At 45.3% G+C, this 7,500-nt stretch overlaps 1 protein-coding gene across 12 annotated transcripts in view; it reads right to left on the bottom strand.

Annotated features, from left to right (window-relative positions):
• Nucleotides 1-7,500, bottom strand: part of large2 (LARGE xylosyl- and glucuronyltransferase 2) — a 39,674-nt gene that overhangs the window by 29,511 nt on the left and 2,663 nt on the right. The window lies entirely within an intron of this gene.

Below are 7,500 nucleotides of genomic sequence, written 5' to 3'. Positions count from 1 at the left end.
TTGCTGTGCGAACCCCCCAGATTGAACCACAAACAGCTCAATCGGGTGTGATTACAGCATCAGACTGATGCAATGGCATTAGGAGCCCAGGGGGAAGCTGGCTTCTATTGTCAGAGAGAGAGGGTTGCCATGTCTGCTACCCTAAAGGTGGTACGGGCGAGAAAGAGGGGGAGGACAGCTGGCATATGTGTGTTAGAGAGAGAGACAGAGAGAGAGAGAAAGAGAAAGAGAGAGAGAGATGAATGCCCAGACCTCTTCATTCCAATTGTCCTATATTGAATGAATTGCAGCATACTTCACAAATGACCGATCTAGACTACAGCCATAGAGTCCAGCCTAAAGTCTATGGGTGATTCCAGTCAAATAATTCATCAGTCACGCAGCATGCTGATCAATCAATATTTCAATGAAACACTGAAGAAGTCAGTGACCCACTATGGCTGATCAACCTGATCAATCCACCAACCCCCAGACAATTAGCCATTTGCCATGCCAAATTGCTCCCAGAAGGGAATGACGTTGAAATCACTGAGGTTTAAAAATAACTGTGTGGGTGTATAGGTTTGTGCGTGCATCTGTGTGTCCACCACACATTTCAATTGCATAGCACCCAGCTATGCTGGAGCACGAAGTCAATCTAAGACCCCACCCCGTAGAATGCATTAAGGAGGAAGAGGTCAGGTAAACAGGGGTCGCAATCAGACAAGCAGGGTAGCTCCTGCTGTATCTATACCTTCTGATTCCTTTTCCACACAGGATATATTACATCTTCCTCCCATACCAGGGCCAGAGAATGTGTGAGTGTGTGTGTGTGTGTGTGTGTGTGTGTGTGTGTGTGTGTGTGTGTGTGTGTGTGTGTGTGTGTGTGTGTGTGTGTGTGTGTGTGTGTGTGTGTGAATGTGAATGTGTGGGAATATGTGTGTGTGCCATCAAATTACAACTGCAGAGGAAACATGCCCTGCATCTCCCCGAATGAGACCCTGCTATTTGCAGCTGCTCCGGAAGGGCATTGCTGAACAAAAAAAAAAAAGAAAGAAAAAACCCACATCATGCATTGGGTTAAGCTAAACAACCAACTACAGTCTCAGCCTTACAGCACAACAATGGCATCATTAGATAAAAGGCTGTTCTCTTTTCAGGAGCGACCCCTGGGTTAATGAATATAACTGCATCTCTTAATGCCTCATTAGGTCTTTACATCTTCCCGCAGTACTAATTCTACTGACGGCAGCGCTCAGCACAGGGCTCCTCCCCGAGCAAGCGATCTGCAGTGGCTCCGGAACGGCCCCCATTGAAACCTTCAGCAGAACTGTATGGAGCCTGTGGAACAATCCTCCACGACCAGGACTCCAGGACTCCGGTGGGAGGCAGTTAGAGACCTAAAACCTAACTAAACATGAACTCTGTTTTGGTGGTCCCTAATCAACAGAAACATGTTTGCATGAGGGTGAAAGTGATATAAGTGTGCAGGGACTATAGACCAGGAAAAACACCAGTGATAAGCATCCTCAGCACAGGGGAGCCCATGCAGGGCACTTTCTTGTGTTTACTTATTTCAATACATCTGAGCCAGCTCAGGAATGGTTTGATATTTGGCATGTGTGTTGAATTAGGTGTGTTAGCAAAGGGAAGAATGCAGTGGCCAGAATCCCCTGGAGTGAAATACAGCAGAAAAAAAACCATTTATATTAAACTGTGTGTGTGTGTGTGTGTGTGTGTGTGTGTGTGTGTGTGTGTGTGTGTGTGTGTGTGTGTCTGTTTGAGGTATTAACCAAGTACCCAAGTACGTTACACCAAAAGGTAGAAATCACACACTCAGCAAACCACAATTTCCATTGTGTCAACATACAACACGATCTGTTTGGGTTCAATAGTGCTTAATTACAGTTTCCCTTTCTGCACTCCTCTCCCCGCCTGACTCTGCTTAACTCTGCACTGAATAGAATGACTACAATGACTAATGCAACTAAATGGAGAGGTTTTTTTTAAATTGTCTAGCTGCTTAGAGCAAGCGTCTGGAGTTACCAGGAACAAAACAATGAACATCTCAGTTTACCAGCTTTATTTCACAGCACCAGCAACAGCAACAAACAAAAACATCTTAGTTCCAACTTGGTAAAAAAAAAAATGGTTTTTTTTAAAGTTTATATTTTTGTGCCACAGTTTAACACCCTCAACACCCTCTCTCTCTCGCTCTCTCTCTCCCTCTACCATCACTACCTCCCACAAACTCTCCTTCACTTCTCTCCCCAAATGCAATTTGACCATCTCCCGGTCGCTAAATTAGATCAGCACCCAATAGCCATTAGCTCCTTCATTTAAAGAGATCTATGCAGTCATAAGGGCTGTTTAGAGTTAATTATGCTGCCAGTATGCGTGTAGCCAATGGCCACAGGCCACTCAGATGGGGAGATTATTGAGTTTTATCGCACCTCTAATGGAGCATCCTCCCCACCTCCCAACGCCTCTGCCCCCCATTTAGACCATAGGCAGAGCTGTAAACACCATTTTCAAAGAATCAGCGCCGTAACATGAAGCCCTGCCCTCACGACGACGAAGAGATGGGGCAAAGGACGTAGCTTTGGTCCATGAGGATTAAAGAGATCCAAAAGGCAGCACCACCCTCGGACAGTTGATGAACAATTCATGGTGTTATGCGAGGGATCATAGTGCCTCTTGTTTGTGCATGTATGAGGACCAGGTAACAAAGATATGAGAATGACTTCTGTTTACATGACTTTGAGAAGGACCCTGAGGAAAGGTCACTATCATAACAGCTGAGCTGATAAAAGCACTTTACTGATTACCACTTTAAGATCAGATCACTTAAGACTGATCCTCAAGAGTACATTTAAAACTGCATCTGACCATAAAACAAGACATATTTACAATATAGGACCTTTTGGGTTCCTATGGGAATCAAATGAATCCAAAGGAATGAGGATGAGGCTCACTATTGGCAGAGAAACGTCCACAATCCATGGGAAATGTTTCAGCTAAAATATGCCAGTCAGTCAAACATGACAGGTTCAGAGAAAGACCGCACACACGCACACACCCAAACACATGTGCACCCACACGCTCACACACACACACACACACACACACACACACACACACACACACACACACACACATACACACAGAGCAAGCTTAGCATCAAAATGTTCCTGTTTTCCTATCATTATCAGGACATGCTAAATGTGTAAATGTGCTAAATACATTCTCACACATGCAAACACTCACATGTGCCACTGAAGTAAATGCGCCAGCAATTGAGAGGAGCAGAGTAGTGAGGCACAGAGAATGTGCTCAGATTGCTGCTCTGCCCACAGTCCACTACTCCCCAGCAGCTGGCCAAAATGGACACTGAATAATTTAGAGTGGCAGATTAATCGCGACACACACATATAGCCACACATGGACTTGCAAACACACACACACACACACACACACACACAGTTTCATTTCTTTTTTATTTTTTACCCCGCCCTGCATTTCCACTCCTGAGTCTTCAAAGAGTGAACCATGAGTGTGTGTGTGTACGTATCCATGCTTGACGCAGTTCTACCACCTTCTCATGTCTGCTACATGCATAGATACACATACACAGACACTTAAACACACTTTCACGCATACACGCATAAACCCGCACATACACACTCGGCTCTTGTTCTTCTGTTCCACAGCCTCTGAGTTGGAACGGGAGCGAGGATTCTATTTAAAAGCCTCATCTACTCCCACAGTTACTCAGAGGCCGGCAGCGAAAGCCATGCAAGTTGGGCTGTGTGGGGGTGGAGGGGGACACTCAGTCCAAACGCGACTGCCTCCACTGCTCTGACACCGCCAGATCATCATACCTTCAAGCTAAAATTACATAACACAAATCTGCAGTTAAAATGTGTCTCTTTCTTAAAACAAGGACAAATAAAGGAATCGGTTGCATGCTATTAACAACAGCATTGAATGCTTTGAAAGTGAAATAAAAGCTAAAGCAAAAAAAAAAAAAAAAAAAAGACTTCATTTTGAAATATGATTGGAATGCTCACGTTTTTTAAGCGCAATCTTGGGATTCAAGTAAGAATCTCAGTGAGTCACTCAAAATCGGTATGTCTCGGTATGTCTCTCTCAGCCAGGACCATTAAAGAAAACTTCCTGCTGCGAGCGAACAGACACCAGCAGTGTTGGTCGTCACACGAGGGAACGGCGGCTCCCGCCGCCCCCACTGAATATTTAACGTTCACCGCCCCCGCTGGTTTCCAGCACCCACTCTCTCAGGCTGTCAGGCTGGCCCCTAGTCAGCACTAAATGTCACCACTTCAAGGATTCGGTCCGCGCCACGATTTGTCATGCGGTTCCCACCGCGCAGGAGCAACTGGCAACAGGGACACATCTGAGTTCAAGCCGAGAAGAGACAGCGTGCAGCACGAATCCTCGAGAGCCGAGAAGATGCCCCGGACCGCCAGGCAGCCAGATACCTGACAAAGGGGTGACGTCAGGTGTGCTGCGTGAAAATGGACCACAGAATGACAAAGAATAGAACACGGTTCTGTCAGCTCTTGAGTGACAGTTCCAAGTTTATTAATATCAAAAGATTCAAATCGAGATGAGAGGTACCGAAAAGAACATAAATTAATGAATAAAAGTAATATTATTATTATTGCTGTTGTTGTAATGAGAAGAAGAAGGATAGCTAACCAAACCATCTCTCTTAGAAAATCCTGATCTTAAAAGATCTGAGGATTACTTTAAACTAATCCGTTTTCTTCCGAGCCTCAAACTTCCTTCAGAGCTCCGCCCACCCGTGGCCCACTCCTCACCTCCTGGGCCTCTTCATTTTCTCCATTCCCATTCATCTCCCTCTGCACAGGGGGGAAATGGATGAATGTAGCTCAATATAGCCTCATAGCCCCATAGCCTCATAGCCTCTGTGAGTAATGAATCATTTTCACCGATGCTACATGTGGGCTTGTGAGTTGCAGTTCATTCGAAAACTACTGCAAGGGAGATGACGAGAACTCTCTATACATCATCTTTCTTACATAAATGCAGAGCAGACAGTGGAAATCAAATCAAAGGGCTTGGTAATAAAATGTCAAAAAACAGTAAAGTTAGGCATGAGAATGGTGATATTAAGACACACACACACACACACACGCACACACACATAATATATAAGCCAAAGAATGACAATATGCAAGTTATTGTGAGAGAATGTGTGAGAAAAGAGCGTATAAAGCATCCTCCCATAGACGGGCTGATGGAGCACATTCTACAGCGCCTCCTACATGAAGGCGCACAGGCCAGCCGCATACAGGTCAACAATGGGCCTCTCTGTATGTACACCAGGCAGAGTTCCAGTGAGAGGACTCAGGGGGCTGACACTAGGTGTCAGAGGAATGCAGCATTCACTGCTTCACATTACCCGTGTATTGTGAGAATACAATAATGCAATACAGCCTGTGTAAATTATTATAGCTGAAATTTGCGTTTCAGTGAGTCTGGAGGCGTTTTGTTTTTGACTGGTTTCACAGAATGTACTTTAAATGTTTTAGTCCCAGAGTTCAGTCGTAAGATGGTTGGTGTCCTTCAACTTTCCTCATCTTCATCTACACCACACACTCACATATTAGCCTCAGGGCTCTGGGATAAGATTGGCAGGCTCTGATAGGCTCTGATAGGAGCTCCTGTTTCTTCAATCCCTCATGTTCTTATGGCATTCGCCGTTACAACAGGGCGCTCTTCTGAAAATGGCCCCCTTCCCCCAACTTTACCACAAGGGATTTAACTGCGACAAGTGTTACCACACCCAATCCCCATCCCCTCAGGTCCAACAATAGGATGTTAACCATACCCCACCCTAGCAGGTTAGCGGTGACACCTCCTTCAACAAGCAGAAAGGAGCATCGGGCAGTGTGGCGTGAGCATGAAAGGAGCGTGAGAAGGAGAGCAGAGCAGCTGTCGCTGCACCTCCCTTCACCCTCCTCCCCGCGAGAGAGCCGGGCCGACCGGCGGGACGATTAGAGCGATCCTAATCAGCCGCCGCAGGAGGTTATTGACAACGGAGGAGAAACGAGCATCACACTCATTCATCATCCGCTTCGGAGCTCGATAGCCCCGTTTGCTGCTCTGCAGGAAGGCAAACAACAGCCTGTTACCGACAGAAAATAAAAAATAAAACATTAAAAAATAAACACTCAATAACGCATTCAGGCCACTGCGCTGGTGTGTCATTCATTTAAATGCAAATTAAAAAGTGTGACGAGAGCACTTGGCAAAGCGTTCAGCGCTGACGCCTCAGTGTTTGATGACGGGGGGCACAAATGCACTGTAATGAAGGGGTTTTTCCATAAGAAGCCCAATGTTACTTTCTCATACAGCGAGGGAACAAAGGCAGTTAGTGGCTAAATATTTAATGGGAAGATTTATATCAATTTTTAATACCGAGCCATGTTTCTCACCCCCTTTTCCCCGTCTGGCCTGGGTCCCGGGCTGAGATGCTTGGTGTGCAAACATCAGGGGTACAACCATCTAATGAAATAATAGAGCACGTTACAGCGCTGGAAAAGCTTTTTCGCACTCTCCTATAAATCTGCGCGAGCTCTCAGTGACAATGCCGTAAAACTCTGCTGCCTGTCATTACCACCTGATTGACATGCGTTTGCTGTTTGTTTTTCGTTAGCCATTCCAGAGTCTATCTTCTGGAAGATAAGACCAAGTTAATAATTCATAAATTAGGGCCTAAAGCTTATCAATGAGTTCTTGCTTAAGGAAATTTGATGATGTATTAGCAATAAAATTGAAGACTATGGTCTTCTAAGCAAGATTTATTTCTGTATATTAATTCTCTTTTCAAATATATCTACACCAGCAGGCCACTTTCAGAATGGAAGTGTTGTACTGCATACACTGTGTGCGCTACATACACTTATGCAACGTGATACAGTATTTCTGCATAAATGCATAGCCTTCTCTGACCTTAGCCCATGTGAGGCCTGATCCACTCATTATTACAGAAAGCCAGGATGATGCTCTTTGTGTTTGTCTCTCTATATGTGTGTGTGTGTGTGTGTGTGTGTGTGTGAGTGGAGCAAATGCACACAGCCACCTTATACGGGGTTGGGAGAAAGGTAAAGGAGGTGCTGAACTCAGCAGGTCTCCATCGTTGTCTCCAAGCGTGGTGTTTGCACATAGTTCTTCTCACACTGGAGCCCACACTGACCACACTGCTGCATCTAAACAGATTTCCCTTGCAAACACAAACTGGTGAACAGCCAAACACTTTAAAGTAGGTTTTCAAAACACCTAGAGGACCTTAAAGCTCTGAGCTGACCTCCGCGTGGGCTAGAAGCGGCTTTGTGTAACCCAAGGTTGAGTAATTCCTCTCTGCACAAAAGGAGATGTCTGAGCCACAGGCCCTGTGCTTCTCCATTAGGATGGAAAACCATCACTATGACTGGATACCTGCTGGTCTATTTATGCACTATTGTGTGAAACTAT

This window comes from Electrophorus electricus, chromosome 6, assembly GCF_041902795.1.
Source record: "Electrophorus electricus isolate QZ-2024a chromosome 6, ASM4190279v1, whole genome shotgun sequence".
Taxonomy (NCBI): domain Eukaryota; kingdom Metazoa; phylum Chordata; class Actinopteri; order Gymnotiformes; family Gymnotidae; genus Electrophorus; species Electrophorus electricus.
This window is presented reverse-complemented; position numbering and strand designations above follow the sequence as displayed.